This window comes from Myotis myotis, unplaced genomic scaffold (genome assembly GCF_014108235.1).
Source record: "Myotis myotis isolate mMyoMyo1 unplaced genomic scaffold, mMyoMyo1.p scaffold_m19_p_15, whole genome shotgun sequence".
NCBI classification, from domain to species: domain Eukaryota; kingdom Metazoa; phylum Chordata; class Mammalia; order Chiroptera; family Vespertilionidae; genus Myotis; species Myotis myotis.
Genome location: NW_023416319.1, coordinates 472,440 through 490,596, shown reverse-complemented (window position 1 = coordinate 490,596; position 18,157 = coordinate 472,440). Strand labels below are relative to the sequence as shown.

The following is an 18,157-nucleotide window of genomic DNA, read 5'->3' as shown; positions in this document are numbered from 1 at the left end:
TCCTGCATGGAGCCCACAACCCGGGCCTGTGTCCTGACTGGGAATGGAACCCTGACCTCCTGGTTCATAGGTCGATGCCCAACCCCTGAGCCACGCCGGCCACTATCTCTTAAAGAGTGGCCCCCAGCGGCTGATTTGGTCTCTGGAGGGGGGGGGGGGGTCTCTGTCTGACTCCGGTGAGCCTGGCCCCAGGCAGGGAGCACGGAGCTCCGGGGGCTCAGCATCCTGGGAGCCCTTACAGGAGCGGCCCAGGGCCCCGAGGAGGCTTCCCAGAGAGACAGCGGGAAAGCCGCCATCGGTGCCGGAGGTTCCCCTTCCCCACTCGGGCTTTCAGATCCTCTTGTGACTCAGTTTCCCCTAAAATCCGCTCCTCACAACTGGGAGGCCCCATTTCTGTGGAGGGGCTCTGGGTGAATGGCAGGGCTGTGGCCAGTTGTCCCTCACCCCTAAGATCCAGCACCCGGGGTAACCCAGCCAACCCTGGGCCAGAACCCCTGGCAGGCGCAGAGCCCAGCACTTTGGGACGGCAGGGGGCGCTGTCCGCAAAGCTTTGCTCCGGGACCCAGCGCGGCAGCGCCTGCGCCAGGGCTGTCGGTGCAGGAGGTGCAGGAGGTGCAGGGTCCCGGCGGCCCGCCCAGCCTGGCACTGCCCCGGGAATGTGTTTTGTACAAGGTGCTGCTGCTGATGATAATAAACAACTCATAAATGTGCTCCTTGCAGGAAACTGGGAAATGTCAAAGCAAACGCCCACGGCCGCTCCCGCAGCCCTGCACCCGCCTGCAGCCCACAGTCGGTGCTGGCAGACCCAGGCCCCGCAGGGCAGACAGAGCGCTCTGTCTCCAGGTGGGAGCTGAGGTTGGCCCGCAGAGCCCACTGCCCAGACAGCCCAGTCTGTGGGGTGGAGGCAACAGCAGTGACCGGAGGCCTCCAGCCCGAGTGGTCGCTGGGGTGGTAAGCAGGCCCCCAGCCCGTTCCGGGGGGGGGGGGGGGAGGTGGTGTCCCCCTGGCCCGTGCCCTGCCTGTGCCCCAGCCCCAGCCCACCCGGGGGTCGCCCTCTCTGGAGAGCACCAGCTGGCTGGCCCTTTGGCACAGCCTGGGCTCTGGCGGTGGGAAGGGCCTTGGCCGGCCGGGTCTGGCGGAGCAGCCCTGGAGCCTTCTTTAGCTCCTCTGTCTCAGGCTGGGGAGCACTGGGTCCTTGGGGAGCACTGGGGTGTGGGCAGCGCTGGGCTGCAGGAGCGAGGCCCATTGGTCAGCAGGCTCCCTCCGGCCCGGCTGGCTGGCTGCCCTCCCACCTCCAGAGCAGGCGGTTTGGTGGGCACACCCCCTGCGGGCAGCCAGCCCGGACCCTCTGCGGCCTGGCCCCGCCCTTTTCCAGCCACTTTTCCCAGGAAAACGCAGGCCCACACCCTCCTGGGCTCTGATGGCGGCTTTGAAGGTGGGCGCTGGGGCCGAGTCAGAACTGCCCGCGAGTAAACAGCTGAGGACCCAGCTCTGCCGGGCGGGCGGGCGGGAGGCTGACGCTACAAAGGGACACTGTGAGGCCCCAGCAGAAGGGACCATTCAGCTCTCCCGGGCGGGACTCGCCTGCTAATTAGGTGGGGAGGACCCTAGTGGGTGGGCTGCTGGGGGGTCGGGTTGGCCAGGGGCGCTGTGCCCCGTGGGGAGGAGCCGCTGGTCCGACCAGCTAGACCCAGGGCCCAAGGCCAGCCCCGCCGACCCGCTAGCTGCTCCAGACCGTGAGGGAGCCGGTGAGGACGGCCTGTCCCTCCTGGGTGCCCCCTGAGTGGACAGAGCCTGGCACTGGGTGGGGCTTTGCCTCTGCCAGACCCTGCCTGTGTCTCCAGCTGGCTGCCCCTCTGCATCCTGCTGCCCGGGATTGGGGTGCAGGCACTGAGAAGGGGACCCCTCAGCTCTGGGGTGGCTGGGGGCCCAGGGGCGGGGCACACCCCACAAGCAGGCTGTGCCTTTCCTCAGGGCACTGGGCCCCGTGGTGAGAAAGGGCGTGAAAAGGCGGATCTGTCATTTCCCCTCACCGCTGTCATTGTCCCCATTCGCAGGTGAGAGAAACGGAGGCTCCTAGAGGGTACCTGGCTCAGCGGAGGCCACACTCCCCACCCGCGGGGTGGTCGGCCCTGGGCACGCGATGCTGTGGGAACCTCCCAGGGGTTCGATGGCGCGTCCCTGTTCCAGCCCTGGGCCAGTGTCCCCGCACAGAGGGGGCCCCTTTCCCGGAAGTGCCGGGCCCACCCAGGGCCTGTCCATCAGCACCTCTGGGGGACTGTCCCTGGCCAGTGATGGGCCGACCACTGGCCCCGGTGCAGCCCAGCCCCCCTGTCCCCCCCCTCGCTGCACTGCCCATTGCGGGTCCCTCAGGGAGGCTCCCCTCCCCTGCACAGGGACTCCTGGGGAATCACCGCGGAGGAAGGGAGCCCATTGTCTCTCTCAGGGGCCGGAAGCGTGTGCGGCGACAGCGGAGAGCGAGAGGCCCGCTTAGCGAGGGGAGGGTCCCCGAGCAAGTCCGTTTGGAGGGAAAGCGGGCCGTGTGTCCCTGGAGGCCGGCAGGCTTCTCCCGCTCCGGCTGTGGACAGAGAAGCTGGCTGGGGTGAGGCGGCTGAGCCAGGAAGGCCCCGGGTGTCCGGGTGTCCGAGGGGCCGGGGCGGTGGAGTCAGACGAGAGGCCATGGAGAGGAAGGTGACGGCCTCACCGTCGGAGCCCTTACCCTGGAAACCAGGCTGCACTTCAGAGCGGGGAGACTGAAGAGCAGCAGGGCCGCGACCTTGAGCTGTGCGCCCCTCATCAGGCCTGCGGGGTCTCAGAGACCCCTGGGCTGGCTGGGGGTGAGCTGCGGGCACCGGGTTGCAGGCTCGATTCCGGCCATGGTCGGGGCTCATGTGGGAGGCAACCTGTCCATGTCCCTCTCACATCGATGTCTCTCTCTCTCCCCCTCCCTTCCACTTTCTCTAAAAATCAATAAAATATATCCTCAGGTGGGGATTAACAAAAAAAGATAATAATAAAAATAGTGAACAGATATGTTTTACTGATTTCAGAGAGAAGAAAGGAGAGGGAGAGAGGGATAGACACATCAATGATGAGAGAGAATCATGGATCAGCTGCGGCTCCCTCATTTCCTCAGCACCCCGGCCCCTCCTGCCCGCATCTTGGACCATCCACAGGCCCCTGCAAGGAAAGGTGAGGGTCCATTTCAGAAACTGACCAGCACGGCCAATTCCCGCAGAGTGTGTAGCACCCCGCGCCCCGCACTCGCCAGCCTGGGGCCTGGGCTGTGCGGGACCTGACCCAGTTCCTGTGACCCGGGGGGAGGTTGAGGGTGAGAAGCAGCCCAGGGCGTGGGGCGGCCTCCTGAGACCCCACGAGGCCCTGGGACAGGTTATGCTCCTAGTGGACGGTGGCTGCGTACAAATGAAACAGGAACCTCTCAGCTTCGTGAGACGGAACAAAGCACCACGTGTCTGCCCGGCCAGGATCGCTCCCACGTGTGCTTGGCTCACGCCCCGTGGACCTGCGTGGCCATCCTCGTGGGCAGGAGCCACACCTCCAACCCATCACCAGGAAGCACACAGGCCGTTGGAGACAACTGGGTGGCCTGTGGGAGCCAGAGATATTCCCAGGGTCCTTTGCTGCTGGGGCAGTCCTCAGAGGCCTGGCCCATGGTTCTGTGCCCACTGGGCTCCGTGCAGACGCTGATGCTGAGGACCTTGTGGGCCCAGGATGCTTGTCGCGATGCTGTGTGGCCCCCTGGGTCCGTGGGGGGGGGGGGGTCCTTCCTGGGCTGAGCTGCATGGTAAGGAGGTGGGGGAGGGCCCAGCTCGGCACCGGGGGGAGGAGTGAGTGCGGCCCTCAGTTCTGCCCGCCCTGTGCCCGTCATCACGGGGCCCTTGTCCTAACTGCCCACCTCTTTGCCCCATTGTCTGGGCAGCGTCCCCCGAAGCTGAGTGCTGTCCAGAGGTTGGCCCGGCCCATGAACACTTGTAAACTCACTGGGGACAAGAGGACTTTATGTTGGTGGCGACTCCAGCCCAGGCCATTAGGTCGGTCCCGACAGAGGCGGGCCCGGGTGGCTGAGCTCACAGGCTTTGTGCAAGTCCCCACTTAGGGTGCCGGCAGGCCTGAGCTCCCGAGGCTGAGCTGGGCTCCCGCTGTGCGCTGCTTACTACCTGCTGCCCTTTCCCACGTTCCCCTGTGCCTCTTCGTGCTGGTGTTTGGAGTGACCTTCTCCCACGGGGCCTGCTTTCTCTCCGCTCCGTGAACTGCTTGGGATATGTCTGGGTTTGTATATTGTGTCATTAGATTACTAGAGGCCCAGTGCACGGAATTCGTGCAAGAGTAGGCCTTCCTTCCCCCGGCTGCCGGCACCAACTTTCCTCTGGCACCCGGGACCCGGGCTTCCCTCGGCCCTGGCTTCGTCCGGAAGGATGTCTGGTCTAATTAGCATATTACCCTTTTATTATTATAGATATTATATTATACTAGTGGCCTGGACCGGTCCACGAAATTCGTGCACATTAAAAGGGAATTAATTAGAGGAAATATTTTAATATTGTTATTTGCCCTTTCTCTATAATAGAAGTGTCAGAGATGAAAGAAAATTAGTAAAAATGTATATGAAAATCTCCCTCCTATCAGAATCTGGGGCATACCGCAGGACCCAGAGTCAAGTCCCCGCCCACCCGCATGTGCCTCAAAATCGTACGAGACCCAGACCCGGCCGGCCCCACCCCCGTCAAGCCCCGCTGGGTGGGGGACACAGCCTCAGGTCCCCTGGCCCCGGTGCGAGGGTGCGAGGGTGTGAGGGCGTGAGGCTGTGACGACCATTTGCATATTAGCTCTTTATTATATAGGATTACATCACATTATATTGTATTTTATATATCATATATAGTAACATCATGTGATAGCATATACATTATTTTTCATTTTTGTGTTCTTATCTTTATGGACAATCTGAAGACTTTCCAAATACCATTGATAGTTGCATTTAAAGAGTGTAACATAGATTGGCTCCCCTACCGGGGACTGAGCCGGAAACCCAGCCTCAATCAAACCAGCAACCTTTGGGTGCGAGGGGCGATGCCCACCCACGGAGCCACGCCAGCCAGCCCCGGCTTTCCCTGTTTCTGTTTGCTGTCTTCACAACCTGGACTGAGAGCCTGCATTGCTTTTGTTGTGAAAGGAAGTGAAAATCCAGGGCACGTGCTTGCCTTCCCCTTCGCCTTGTTCCTTCCTCTCCGGGTGACGCGTGGCCTGGAGGCGCTGCCGCCTGGCAGCTCCCGTCTGCGTCTGCGCAGAGAAGCCGGACGCTCGGGGCTCCCCTCCCCTCGGGGCTCCCCTCCCCTCGGGAGCAGCCTGTCCTCGGCTGGAGGAGCTCAGTGTTAGGATTTCAGGAACCTGTTTTTTTTTTAACTTTCTTTTTATTTTCTCTCTATATTTGTATTGATTTCAGAGAGGAAGGGAGATGGGGGAGAGAGAAACATCAACGATGAGAGAGAATCATGGACCGGCTGCCTCCTGCATGCTCCCTACTGGGGGTAGAGCCTGCAACCCGGGCCTGTGCCCTGATCGGGAATCGAACCCTGACCTTCTGGTTCATAGGTCAGCTACTGAGCCACCCGGCTGGGCTCAGGACCTGTGTGGCAGGTAGACCCGGCTCTCTCCACTGCTCCCCCCCCTCCCAGGGGAACTCCGGGTCGCTGAGCGTGCTCTCTGCGTGGGACCCTGGATAGCACCTCGGAGGCTGGGGCTGTGATGAGACGCCACGGCGCCGGCCTGACAGGCAGACAGGCAGCGGGATGGTAGGGGGGCAGACGAGGAAGAAGGTCAAGGACAGATCTTGAGGGAGCCCCAATATTTAAGGGCACGGGGGAGGCTGAGAAGGATGGGGAGGAGCAGCTGGTGGGGGAAGGAGATGCAGGAGGCGCAGGCCCTGGGGGTCTTGCGGGCGAGCTCCCAGCTCAGGGTGAGCGCCAGGGCTCTGACCCCCTTTCAAGGAGGTGCGTGCTCCCCACCTCTGGGCTCTGCAGCCGCCCTGAGCCCTGAGCCCTCGCATCTCTGCTCAGCCCCAGAGGCCCAGGCCCGAGCACAGGTCTCCCGTCTCTCCCGTCCCGCATGGCTCTGAGCAGTCAGAACGGACAGGCGACGATGATGCATTTGTCTCCCCCACATGCATCGCCTGTAGGGACCCTGGGGCGGGCAGGCTTTCTTGATATTTTGGGGGACACTTAGGGTCAAGAGGAGGGCGGGAGAGTGGCGGGGTCAGCTGGGGCGGGGTGGCAGGTAATGACAGAGCAGGGGGAGCTGGTGGGCGGGGCTGTGGGGTGCAGTCAGCTTGGCCACAGCTGCTGACAGCTGTGTGGGCTGCACTGGCCACAGGCCGACGGGCCTGGGACACGGGGCCAGCTGTGCATGGCCTGGCCTCTTTCCTTGCCGAGGTGGTGGTGTCCTTGCCGGTGACCCGGGTCATCACCTGGGCCTCCTCCCTGCCCTGGGTCGCCGGGGCCCAGGGCCATTTTACCGTGGCCTGGCTGCACGCAGCTGCCAGCGACCCCCGTGCCGCCTGAGCCCCGAGGGGGCCTTCGGGGATGCATGTGGGCACGTGGGTGTGGCCCGAGCCGCCGGGGGCGCCCGCAGCAGCTGTGGCCTGCAGCACGCCGCTCTCGGGAACCTGCCGCCCAGAGGTGCTGGCTGAGCGTGCCCAGAGAAACATACATGTTGGGAAAGTAAACAATTCGATGGGGACGGAACCCCCGGCCAAGCCTGGGAGAGCGGCCGTTCCCGGCCCAGGAATGTCAGCGTCTGGAGGCCGTCCAAGGTCAGGGCCACATGCAAATGCCAAGCGAGCTGCAGGCACAGCCTTGACCCGCACTCCCACGGGAACGGCGGCGTGTGGTCACGGAGGCGTTTCGTGGCGGGGCGGGAATGACACTGCAGAGAGCGCTGCCTTCGGTCCCCAGGCCCCGGCGTTGGGACTGGAGGCTTTTAAGATGTTTCTCTTCATCTTGGTTCTGGCAGTTTGATTGTTTTGTCCGGGTTTGGTGGCTTCACGTTTATCCTGCTCGGAGTCAGCTAGGCATGTTGGGCCTGTGAGTTTGTAATTTCCATTCGACTTGGGAAATTCAGTCATTACTTCTCTAAACGGTCCTGTTTCCTCTCCCCGCGACTCCGGTCACACGCGTTAGGCTCCTGGGTCTGATTTCCCACCCTTTTCTCTTGGCGCTTCATTTTAGATCGTTTCTCCGGTTGTGTCTTCAAGGGGATGAATTGGTTTTTCCTGCAGTGTTTAGTCGGTGCCGCTCTTCCCATTTATTTACACGTGTGTGTGTGTGTGTGTGTGTGTGTGTGTGTCTCTGGGAGTTTGTTTCCTTTTTACATCTTCCATGTCTCTCTTTGTCATGTTCTTATTTTCCTTTGCATACTCAAGTACACCAAGCATATTTATGACAGTTTTTTAAAAATCTTATTTTAAAATGAATGTGCAGCGAGATAAACGATTGTGTGGTGTACAGTGTAGGAATTTAACGCGGGGACAGATCTGTGCAACCAGCACCTTGATCAGAATGCAGGCGTTTCATCGCCCCCTGCACCCCAACGCCTTCCCAACATTGCACTCGGGGCTCTGACCCCACCCACGCCTGCCCCCCCCCCCCCGCGCCTGGCCCCGCCCCACGCCTGGCCCCGCCCCGCGCCTGGCTCTGCCTGGGGGGCAGCACGACCTCTAGTCACACCCGCGGGCACCGCTGCGGGCCGGTCACGTGCGGGACCGTGAGCGATGGCAGTTTGCACAGGTTGCCGCTCGGACAAGCCGGGGCCCATCACGTCCCGGGAGCAGCTGCCCGGCCTGTGTGGGTGATTACAGGGCGTCTGGGGCCCCAGCAGCTGCGAAGGCTCTGGCTGGGAGCTTCCCAGCTGGCCTGTCTCTCCAGCCGCCATCACTCAGCCGGCACTGGGGAACCCTCGCCAGCTTCCGGGGCCGCATGCAGCGAGCCAGGCACCCGCCATGTCTCCTCCTCCTGCGGCCCTAACAGGTGGACGTCCGCTCTCCTGTGAAAGATGAGGACGTTAAGGATGAGCAGGAGGCCTCCCAGGACCCGGCAGGAGCGAAACCTGCGCGTCCCGCTGGCAAACCCTGTGACCCCAAGGAATCAGGGGTGAAAGCCCTTCACACCAGCCCCCGCCTCTCCCCCAGCCTCAGGCAGCCGCTCCTCGCACACCTGAGCTCCGGGGGCAGCGCTGAGGCCCCGGGAGCGCAGGGCAATGCCTGTTGCCAGGGCCCCTGCCGTGGGGGCAGAGGACAGGAGCGGCCACGATCCCCCTCCTCCCCACGTTCAGCCTCTGCCCCGTTCCTGTGGGAGCCCTCACGCTCCCGACTTCTAATTGCAGGAAGCGCTTGGCCTGTTTTCCAATATATCCGTGGACCACCCCGCGTGCATTCTCTCCTGTCTTCTGCTCACCCCACCTCGGCGAGATCACCCCCGCGGCTGTGCTCAGCAATCGTGCATTATGGGTAACCTTGCTACGGTTCAGGACATGCCTGTCCTAAAAAATTATTGGCTGTTTATTGGAAATCCCAGTCCCCCGGGATGTCCTGTATTGTATCTGGCAGCCCCATTGCCTTCTCCTGCTAGTGGCCATTAGTAGTGTCCCTCGTGGGGCGATTACAGTGAAGCTACTGTGAATATTGGAGTGAGTGTCCTCTGGTGGACATATGGACTAATTTCTTTTGGGCGTTTACCTGGCAGTGGGGTTTCTGGGTCAGAGGAAGTGGTGTGTCCGGGTGGTCTGTCTGCCAAATGGCGCTCCAAGTGGTGTCCATCTCCCCTCCAGCCAGTCGCTGCGCGCCCGGTGCCGGGAATGCCCTGCCTTTCCCACTGCAGGCATCCGAGTGGGCGTGTTGTGCTTCAGTCTCACTGTGTTTTTGGTTTTGTTTTTTAAAATATATTTTAATTGATTTCAGAGAGAGAATGGGAGAGGGGGAGAGAGATAGAAGCATCCATGATGAGAGGGAATCACGGATCGGCTGCCTCCTGCACGTCCCCCATTGGGGATCGAGCCCACAACACGGGCCTGTGCCCTTGACTGGAATCGAACCTGGGACGTTTCAGTTGGCAGGCTGATGCTCTATCCACTGAGCACACCAGGCAGGTAGTCTCACTGTGGTTTCAATTTACAAATCCCCGAGGACCTGTGAAGCTAGGCACCTTCTCTCCTGCACGGCGCCTGCCGTGTCTCTGCCTTGGAGTTGCCTTTTCTCGCCTGCCGCCCTCTGTGAAGTTGGGGTGTCTGCCCTTCCTTATCACACAGCAGGTACTTCTCATACGGTTGGGACACAAGTGGCGTGTTGGATACATGTCAGCTGTCGTCCGGGGAGTTTTGGGGAGCAGCTGAGAGGCGTTCTGGCTGGTGTGGGTCTTGCGGCGACGTAGGAGTGGGTGGAGGAGGAGTTAGTGAGAACTGCTTGGATAGGGCACTGGACTTCCCAAAAGGCCTTGGAGGGCCCAGGGGAAGACCAGACTGGGCTTTTCTGAACGTCTCACTCGTCCTGAGACGGGCCACTTGGGGCCTTCGGTGAATTCCGACCTGGCCATGAGGCTGCAGGTGGATGTCCCTGTGTGGAGTTTATCATGGGCCGTGGGAATTTAGCCCCGGAAGGTGGGAAGCACTTTCAAGGAATTTGCAAATGTTCCCGCACAGACTCTGTCCGGCGATGGCACACCGAGGGCAGAGTCATCCCTACGAGAACAGAGCCTTATTTTTCATCGAGGGAGGAATCCCCCAGAACACACACCTGCGGAGAATGGGGTGTTCTCGGCTTGGACCCCGTGGCATTGCGAAGGTGCGCTGAACTCGGAAACAAAGGCTGCGCGCTGATGCCGTGTTGGGCAGTTCCCGCTGGAGGAGCCGAGAAAAGGCGCTGGCATCGTCAGTGCCGCCACAGAGCGCTACGGTCCCAGGCGCAATTGATGACTTCCTCTCTCTCGGATGCAGCGAATACATTAATTTGATTGCTATGCAGATGACGTTCGTTAATTTGCTTTTATAATTAATTTAGTGCTGAGAGCTGCTTCGGGTGGGATTTCATGGGAGGAGAGAACGACTCCAGGCAGAAGGTGACACTTGAAGGATTTTAAAGCGAAGAAAGTCTGATGGGAACAGCGGTTTCTGGAGGAAAGTGTGATGGGAACAGCGGTTTCTGGAGGAAAGTCTGATGGGAACAGCGGTTTCTGGAGGAAAGTGTGATGGGAACAGCGGTTTTCTGGAGGAAAGTCTGATGGGAACAGCGGTTTCTGGAGGAAAGTCTGGTGGGAACAGCGGTTTCTGGAGGAAAGTCTGGTGGGAACAGCGGTTTTCTGGAGGAAAGTCTGGTGGGAACAGCGGTTTCTGGAGGAAAGTCTGGTGGGAACAGCGGTTTCTGGAGGAAAGTGTGATGGGAACAGTGGTTTCTGGAGGAAAGTCTGGTGGGAACAGCGGTTTCTGGAGGAAAGTCTGGTGGGAACAGCGGTTTCTGGAGGAAATTCTGGGTGGGTAACAGCGGTTTCTGGAGGAAAGTCTGGTGGGAACAGCGGTTTTCTGGAGGAAAGTCTGGTGGGAACAGCGGGTTTCTGGAGGAAAGTCTGATGGGAACAGCGGTTTCTGGAGGAAAGTCTGATGGGAACGGCGGTTTCTGGAGGAAAGTCTGGTGGGAACAGCGGTTTCTGGAGGAAAGTGTGATGGGAACAGCGGTTTCTGGAGGAAAGTCTGGTGGGAACGGCGGTTTCTGGAGGAAAGTCTGGTGGGAACGGCGGTTTCTGGAGGAAAGTCTGGTGGGAACGGCGGTTTCTGGAGGAAAGTCTGGTGGGAACAGCGGTTTCTGGAGGACCGTGTGGTGACCGTGAGCACAGCCGGGGCCGGGGGCCGGGTCTGGACGCGCGTCTCCGGTGCGGCTGCATTTCCCCGGGTGCCTGGTGCGTGGCCCACGCCCGTGGTGTAGGGATGGAGGTTCAGTGGTTCGGTGGGGCCCGCGGGGCTCCCTTGAGGAGAAGCAGGCGGACGCCAGGCTCAGATGAGGGAGCGCGAGTCTAGAGACCGAGAACCCGGAGCGAGGCGGCTCCAAGGTCCCAGGAAGGCTGGGCACCTGCGGGGAGGCGGGACCACAGGGGCGGCTGCACACCTGACCCACATGCCCGGAGGGAGGGGGGCCCACACTCCTGCCTGGGGAGGAGCCAGCCTGGCCGCTTCTACCGGGAATTGGGCCAGTAGCTCCCCCCTCCGCCCTCCACAAGCAATAAAAACGTATTTTAAAAATAGGAGCTCCATCGGAAGATTCTCACCCAAGAAGACATTCGGAAGCCCCTGGAGGCTTTCAGTAGCGGCTTTGTTATATAACGGGCTCTGTTCCTCCTTATCCTTTAGGGGTAAATTCCAGTCTTTGTAACCGGCAGCTTTGTTTTCAATGACTGTGATTCTTTCAAAGCTTCAAACCGGAAAGCCGGGTGTCGGACAGTTTGCTCCAGGACCGCCAATATTTTGAACAACATCCATGCGAAATGTAGAGGACTCGTCTACAAAGAAGCTCAGCGTCGTCGTGGTGGGACTCTGACTTCAAAAGCTCAGCCTCTGCTGAAACCTGGCAGAGGCCGGGCAGCAGGGAGGAAGCGAAGCGTGCTGCTTGTTTTTTGTTTCCGTTTTTCGTCAGCTCTGCCACAAAATGTTGGCAACGACAGCTTTCAGTGGTTCTCAACCTTCCTAAGGCCGCCACCCTTTAATACAGTTCCTCATGCTGTGACCCAACCATAACATTATTTTCGTTGCTACTTCCTGTCATGTTGTTACTGTTATGAATCGTCATGTAAATATCTGATCTGCAGGATGGTCTTAGGCGACCCCTGTGAAAGGGTCGTTCGACCGCCAGCCACAGGGGTCGCGACCCACAGGTTGAGAACCGCTGACTTAGCTGGTAGAGGCTGGCCGCTTTGCAGGGCCTGGTCATGAATTACATGCGCTCCATCACCGTCCCAAGTACATTGACGCGTCAGAGGCTTCTTCGCTCAGGAAGCGTGCTGTCCTCCCGGGCGCTGTGTTTGTGTTCGGTTTCGCTTCAATGTCACTTCACAGGAGAAGTCAGGCCGCTCTCAGGCAACGCACAGCGAAGGAGAAAGCCCCCCAGAGCTCTATTCCCGGCCAGTGGCTTGGCTTGCAGTGATGGAAATCTTTGGAATGAACTGACTTTCTATTTGAAGAATCTGATGACACCGAAATAAAACACATTTTTAATTAATTGTATAGTTTTCTAGCGGAGCCAACATGTGAGCAGTAATAGCTTCATTTTTTGTGCATGAACATGACAGTTTGGAATTGAAAATGAATAAAATGCGAGTCTCACTTGTAATTAGGATGTAGAAAGTGATAAAAGACTGTCTTTCCTGAGGAAATACTGAGAATACACTGGATAAAAATGATTTTTAAAAAACATGTTGTTATTGATTTTTATATAGAGAGGAAGGGAGAGGGAGAGAGAGAAACACAGAGACACAATGACCGGCTGCCTCCTGCACACCCCCTCCTGGGGATCGAGCCTGCAACCTGGGCGTGTGTCCTGACTGGGAATCGAACTTGGGACTTCTTGGTCTGTGGGATGAGGCTCAATCCACTGAGTTATACCAGCTGGGCAGAAATGGGTTTTTAATATAATATTTATAAATATTTTTAAAAAGCCATTGAAGAGCTGTGGATGCAAAAAAAAAAAAATTATATTCCAGGGAGAGAGACCACGCCTTCGTAGATGAGCAAGGTCAATGGCTGATTTTATACCTGTGAGATGTTCAAATAGCATATGGGCGGGCAGAGGAGTTAGTTTGCCATAGAGAAAGGCTTTTTGCTGGGATAAAATAGCAAAACTTAAAAAATATGTAACAAAATGTAAATTACAGTTGACATTCAACGTTAGTTTCAGGCGTACGGCATAGTGGTTAGACACTTATATAACTTACAAATCGGCTATAAGTTAAAATAGCCAAACTTTCACTACTGTGTGGGCTGGCATGAGGGTGGAATGTTGAGAGCGCCAGATACAAAGTGAATCTCCTCTGCCTCCTAATGAGCTGAGGAGGCGACGGCTGAGGGTGCGGCTGGGGAGCAGATTCATGGCCGCCTGATGCCTGGCCCCAGAGCTGTGCTGGCAGGCGAGGCCTGATTTCAATCTTGTTCACTTTGAAACCAGAAGTAAACAGGAACGAATTACACGTCAGCGCAAACCCAACTCAAACCTAACTGCATCCGAGTAATCAACTCTTTCTTAGGTCCTTAACAGAGGAAAGAACATCAGTTATCGGACCTCATCTCTACCTTTCTTTAATACGCAATGTCCAGAATTGAATTTAAAAATACAGAACATGGAACGAAGCAGGAAAACAAGACTCAGAATCAAGAGAAAAAATAGTAAATTGAAGCAGACCCACAAATGATCCAGATGTTGGAATTAACAGACGAGGCCTTTCAAATGAATACCTACTATCAACGTTTTAAAAAATAGAGGGGGAAAAATGGGCAATGTGGTTGAACAGATGGAGAATTTTGTTAGAGAAGTGGAAACTCTAAAATACAATCACATGGAAATTGTAGAACTGGAAAAAACAACAACACAATGTGTGAAATAATAAAAAAAAAATGCTTGGCCGTAAGAGACTTGACAGGGCAGAAGAAAGGATTCGCAAACTCAAGCTCAGTCAGCAGAAAAAGGTCCCGGCAGAAGCAGAGAGAAAACATAATAAACAAAGAGGACAGAGTTTTCGGAGCTGTATCATTTGGTGAACATACTTCACATACATGTTACCTATTATCTCTCGCATAACCCTGACCCCCTGGACGGAGGGTGGGGGGGTGGGGGGGGGGCCTTGCCTGGTGGCTTTGTGCCTGGCAAAGGCTGTGGCATGGCCCCAGCACCCGGGCTGGTGTAGTGAGCGGCCGGCAAGAAGAGCAGACCTGGAGACCCACCACCATCTGCGATGGCCCCTGGCTCATCCTGTATTTACACCTCTGTGGGCACACTGTTCACGCTTTGTCGTTATTTCAGAGAGAGACGAAGATGTGAGTGTGACCCGAAGCCTTCCCGGCGTGTGTCTGATGAAGATAGAGAGGATGGATGCTAGGAGTTGAGAGGAGTAAGAGAAACTTTCTGGCTTTTCTGAGAGAGATGGAGAAGGAGGGAAGGAGAGGGGGAGGGAAAGGGAAAGGGGGAGAGAGAGGGGGAGAGAAGGAGAGGGAGGGGGGAGAGGGGGAGGGAGAAAGGGGGAGGGAGTGGGGGAGGAAGAGGGGGAGAGGGGGAGAGGGAGAGAGAAAGGGGGAGGGGAGGAAGAAGGAGAGGGAGAGAGGGAGGGGGGGAGAAAAGGGGAGGGAGAGGGGGAGGGAGGGAGAGAGGGAGGGGAGGGAGAGGCCTGTAGACTAGGAGGGAGATGGGTGCAACCAGAGCCATTGATGGTGGGTGGTGGGCACAGGAACTGAACTCTGGGGGGTGCCCTCCTCCTGCTCTCCGTCCTGGCCTGTCTCCCCACGATGCAGCCAGAGCACCTGGAGGAAGCTGCTTGATCCCCGCCAGTCAGCCACCCGCAGCGGAGCCTGGGTGATCCTGGGGTTTAGCGCATCCGGCCCTGGGTGGGGTGCCCAGGCAGGTGGTGGCACAATGCCAGCTCCTCCAGCCCAGACCAAAGGCTCGGTCCCGGGGCTGCCTCTCCCCGGGCCGGAGCTGTCGGGGTCGGCCGCTCCTCTCCTGTCAGAATCGGACACGCTCCATCCCGACGCTGAAATCCACAGGAACAGCCATTCTTTGCAGCCAGACACGGTGGGTAATTTGGGGGAACGTATTTCAACGTCCAGGTGGATTGCGATCGTGCTAATGATGGGAGAGCTTTGTTTTGCCTCTTATCGGGGATTAAAGAGGGAAGCTGGTCGCCAGGGAGTGTGTCTCAGCCGCTGACAGCAGCGGGCAGCCACGTGTTCCCTCGGCCCAGTGACTGGGCCAGGCCCTGGGACAGACGGGCTGACAGGTGCCTCCCCGAGGCCTCGGGTCCAGTCAAGGCGCATCGCTGGGAAGATCCCCACAGCCATGCCACAGCCACGGCTAGGGCCACGGCTAGGGCCACGCCAGGGCTGCTCTCTGGTGCTCTGATGCAGTTGGAGATGGGGGCCTCCTGAGGAAGTAACTCAGGCTCAGAGCTCAGCCCCAGGCTGGGTATCTCCTCTCTCCCCCAGGAAAGGGTTAAGAAATCGCGACCAAAAGCCTGGATTCAGCCCAGCCTGGGTTGCCCAGTGATTGAGTATTGACCTAGGAACCAGGAGGTCACGGTTCCATTCCTGGTCAGGGCACATGCCCGGGTTGTGGGCTCGATCCCCAGTGGGGGGCGTGCGGGAGGCAGCCCATCCATGATTGTCTCTCATCATTGATGTTTCTCCCTCCTTCTCCCTTCCTCTCTGACATCAATAAAAACATTAAAAAAAAAAAATCTTGGGAGCAGGAGGGGGAGCAGGAGGGGGAGCAGGAGGGGGAGCAGCAGGGGGAGCAGGAGGGGGAGCAGGTAGGGAGCAGGAGGGAGGGAGCTAGGTGAGGGAGCAGGAGGGGGAGCAGGTGAGGGAGAGTAGGTGGGAGCAGGAGGGGGAGTAGGTGAGGGAGCAGGAGGGGAGCAGGAGGGGGAGCAGGAGGGGGAGCAGGAGGAGGGAGCAGGCGGGGGAGGAGGAGGGGGGAGGGAGTAGGGGGGAGCAGGAGGGGGAGTAGGTGGGGGAGCAGGAGGGGGAGCAGGAGGGGGAGCAGGAGGGGGAGCAGGAGGAGGGGGAGTAGGTGAGGGAGCAGGAGGGGGAGCAGGAGCGGGAGCAGCAGGGGGAGCAGGAGGGGGAGCAGGAGGGGGAGTAGGAGGGAGCGGAGGGGGAGTAGGTGAGGAGCAGGAGGGGGAGCAGGAGGGGAGTAGGTGAGGGAGCAGGAGGGGGAGTAGGGGGGCGGGAGGGAGGAGGGGAGTAGGTGAGGGAGCAGGAGGGGGAGCAGGAGGGGAGTAGGTGAGGGAGCAGGAGGGGGGAGCAGGAGGGGGAGCAGGTGGGGGAGCAGGAGGGGAGTAGGTGAGGGAAGAGGAGGGGGGGAGTAATTGAGGGAGCAGGAGGGGGAGGCAGGGGGGGAGCAGGAGGGGGAGTAGGTGAGGGAGCAGGAGGGGGGAGTAGGTGAGGGAGCAGGAGGGGGAGCAGGAGGGGGAGTAGGTGAGGGAGCAGGAGGGGGAGTAGGTGAGGGACAGGGGAAGGAGGGGTATCAAAAGGGAGAGAGGGGGAGTAGGTGAGGGAGCAGGAGGGGGAGTAGGTGAGGGAGCAGGAGGGGGAGCAGGAGGGGGAGTAGGTGGGGGAGCAGGAGGGGGAGTAGGTGAGGGAGCAGGAGGGGGAGTAGGTGAGGGAGCAGGAGGGGGAGTAGGTGAGGGAGCAGGAGGGGGAGCAGGAGGGGGAGTAGGTGGGGGAGCAGGAGGGGGAGTAGGTGAGGGAGCAGGAGGGGGAGTAGGTGAGGGAGCAGGAGGGGGAGCAGGTGAGGGAGCAGGAGGGGGAGCAGTAGGGAGGAGCAGGAGGGGGAGCAGGAGGGGGAGTAGGTGGGGAGCAGGAGGGGGGAGTAGGTGAGGGAGCAGGAGGGGGAGGAGCAGGGGGAGCAGGAGGGGGAGCAGGTGAGGGAGCGGAGGGGGAGCAGGAGGGGGCGTAGGTGAGGGAGCAGGAGGGGGAGCGGAGGGGGAGCAGGAGGGGGAGCAGGTGGGGGAGCAGGAGGGGGAGCAGGAGGGGAGCAGGGAGGGGAGCAGGAGGGGGAGTAGGTGAGGGAGGACAGGAGGAGGAGCAGGAGGGGGGAGTAGGTGAGGGAAGCAGGAGGGGGCGGGGAGCAGGAGGGGGAGTAGGTGAGGGAGCAGGAGGGGGAGAAGGAGGGGGAGTAGGTGAGGGAGCAGGAGGGGAGCAGGAGGGGGGTAGGTGAGGGCAGGGGAGGGGGAGTAGGTGAGGGAGCAGGAGGGGGAGCAGGTGAGGGAGCAGGAGGGGGAGCAGGAGGGGGGAGTAGGTGAGGGAGCAGGAGGGGGAGCAGGAGGGGGAGTAGGTGAGGGAGCAGGAGGGGGAGTAGGTGAGGGAGCAGGAGGGGGAGCAGGAGGGGGAGCAGGTGAGGGAGCAGGAGGGGGAGCAGGTGAGGGAGCAGGAGGGGGAGCAGGAGGGGGAGTAGGTGAGGGAGCAGGCGGGGGAGTAGGTGAGGGAGCAGGAGGGGGAGAAGGTGAGGGAGCAGGAGGGGGAGCAGGGAGGGGGAGTAGGTGAGGGAGCAGGAGGGGGAGTAGGTGAGGGAGCAGGAGGGGAGTAGGTGGGGAGCAGGAGGGGGGGCAGGAGGGGGAGCAGGTGAGGGAGCAGGAGGGGGAGTAGGTGAGGGAGCAGGAGGGGAGTAGGTGAGGGAGCAGGAGGGGGAGTAGGTGAGGGAGCAGGAGGGGAGAGGCAGAGGGGGAGGAGGTGAGGGAGCAGGAGGGGGAGGCAGGAGGGGGAGTAGGTGAGGGAGCAGGAGGGGGAGTAGGTGAGGGAGCAGGAGGGGGAGCAGGAGGGGGAGTAGGTGGGGAGCAGAGGGGGAGTAGGTGAGGAGCAGGAGGGGAGTAGGTGAGGGAGCAGGAGGGGAGCAGGTGAGGGAGCAGGAGGGGAGCAGGAGGGGGAGTAGGTGAGGGAGCAGGAGGGGGAGCAGGAGGGGGAGTAGGTGGGGGAGCAGGAGGGGAGTAGGTGAGGAGCAGGAGGGGGAGTAGGGAGGGAGCAGGAGGGGAGCAGGTGAGGGAGAAGGTGAGGAGCAGGAGGGGGAGTAGGTGAGGGAGCAGGAGGGGGAGCAGGGAGGGGAGTAGGTGAGGGAGCAGGAGGGGGAGTAGGTGAGGGAGCAGGAGGGGGAGCAGGAGGGGGAGCAGGAGGGGGAGGAGGAGAGGGAGCAGGAGGGAGAGCAGGTGAGGGAGCAGGGGGGGAGCAGGAGGGATGTGCAGTTCGGGACCCTCAGAACCGCTCTTTCCATCCCCAGACTCAGGGCTCATCGCACCGTCCCCTCTGCCGGGGCGCCCTGTCGGACCCAGCACCCCAGGGATGGGAGGACGGGCCATGGAAGGAGTTTGGGGAGCCCCTGATGGCCAATAAGATCCCCACTGTCCAATAG

At 59.9% G+C, this 18,157-nt stretch overlaps 1 pseudogene; it reads right to left on the bottom strand.

The window, feature by feature from the left end:
• Positions 1-14,954: 14,954 nt before the first annotated feature.
• On the bottom strand, positions 14,955-17,374 carry LOC118670288 (annotated as a pseudogene).
• Positions 17,375-18,157: the final 783 nt, after the last annotated feature.